The sequence below is a fragment of the Orycteropus afer genome, unplaced genomic scaffold (genome assembly GCF_000298275.1).
Source record: "Orycteropus afer afer isolate SDZICR_OR568_19922 unplaced genomic scaffold, OryAfe1.0 scaffold00502, whole genome shotgun sequence".
NCBI classification, from domain to species: Eukaryota; Metazoa; Chordata; class Mammalia; order Tubulidentata; family Orycteropodidae; genus Orycteropus; species Orycteropus afer.
This window is the reverse complement of record NW_006922089.1, coordinates 474,326-475,812: the sequence shown is the minus strand read 5'-3', so window position 1 is coordinate 475,812 and position 1,487 is coordinate 474,326.

Genomic DNA, 1,487 nt, shown 5'->3' with positions numbered 1-1,487 from the left:
CCCCTAGAGGACAGAATGGAACTGCCCCAGAGGGTCTCCAAGGCTGTCAGTCTTTACCATAACTGACTGCCTCATCTTTCTCCCGAGGAGTGGCTGGTGCATTCAAACCACTGACTTTTTGGTTAGTGGCTAAGCACTTAACCCACTGCACCACCAGAGCTCTTGATTGGCCTGGGCAGATCTGTAGTCCAAGCTATGCCTGTCAGGTTCTTCCTGGGCACCAGGATGGACTGAGAGGTTCCACTTCCGTTTGCACTGACTGAAGGCAAACGTGGGGTGGTGTGGGTGACCATCTGCCTCCCTAGTCCAGAGAGGCAGAGGGACCACGTTGGCAGAACAGAACCAAGAAGAGATACCTAAGACCCAAGAGACAGCAGCTACCATGCTTCCAGTTCCTGTTGCCAACCCTCAAGGGGGAAGACGTTGTATCCCCACCCTGCTGAGCAGTTCAGGCCTTCTAACTGTCCCTAGGGGACACTGTGTGTTAGGGATACTTTTCCTTAGCTCCTTTTGCAGGTATCTGATGCTGCGTAACAAACCATCCCCTGAAATGTCATTGGCCTCAAAGAAACTGATTCATTATCTTGAGTCTGAGTGGACCGGCTTAGCTGGGCTGTGATGTGGGCCAGGCTGCTCGTAGACATACGTTGAGCTGGGAGAGAGACGGGGGTGGAGGCTGGAGCAGCCCAGGGTTCCATCTCCAACGCCCGGGATCTCCAACCACGTGGCCTGTCATCATTCCATAGTCTAGCCTTCACCTCTTCACAGTGTGGTAGCTGTCTCTCTAGAGGGAGGAAGTGGGAACCGTGGACCCTGTACAGCCTGGGCTCAAGACAGGTTGGCCCAAGCAGGTCGAGATGCCTGCCAGGTGCAAGGGGAGGGAAACTGGACCACATCTCTTTGTATTGTGATGTGGGTGAAGGTTTATGGAGCATATTGGTTTTCCGCCCAACAATTCAGACACATTTTGTTTCGTGACACCGACTGCAATCCCCTCCATGTAATGACACTGTTCCCACTCCCTCCCTGTTTCCTGTTTCCCCTCCTCCTTTCCTATCCCTTCCTGCCTTCTGAGCTTTATCCCTGAGCAAATGCTGCCCTTTTGATCTTGTACGGTTGATCTGAAGCATTCTTATCCCCCTGGTGTTAGACCTCATAGCCTGTTGTTTGGCTGCAAGTTGAGCTCAGGGTGTGGCGGGGGGCATGTGTGCTCACTTCCAGTCTGGATGCCATCTCTTGATGGGAAGAATGACTTGCACTTGTGGGGATGGGGGAGTCAGTGGCCGTGTTTGGATACTAGCTGTCACACCTTCCTGCACCTACAGCTGATACTCCATGACCAGGCCCTGTACCCTAACAGAGCTCATCAGATGTATTGATCAGGATGATGGTGATGGTTGTGGCAAAAACATACACATCAACACATTTTTCAACTCAATCCTGGACAGAGTGTGCAAAAAGGACAAGGAGGCCACATGTGCCGACCT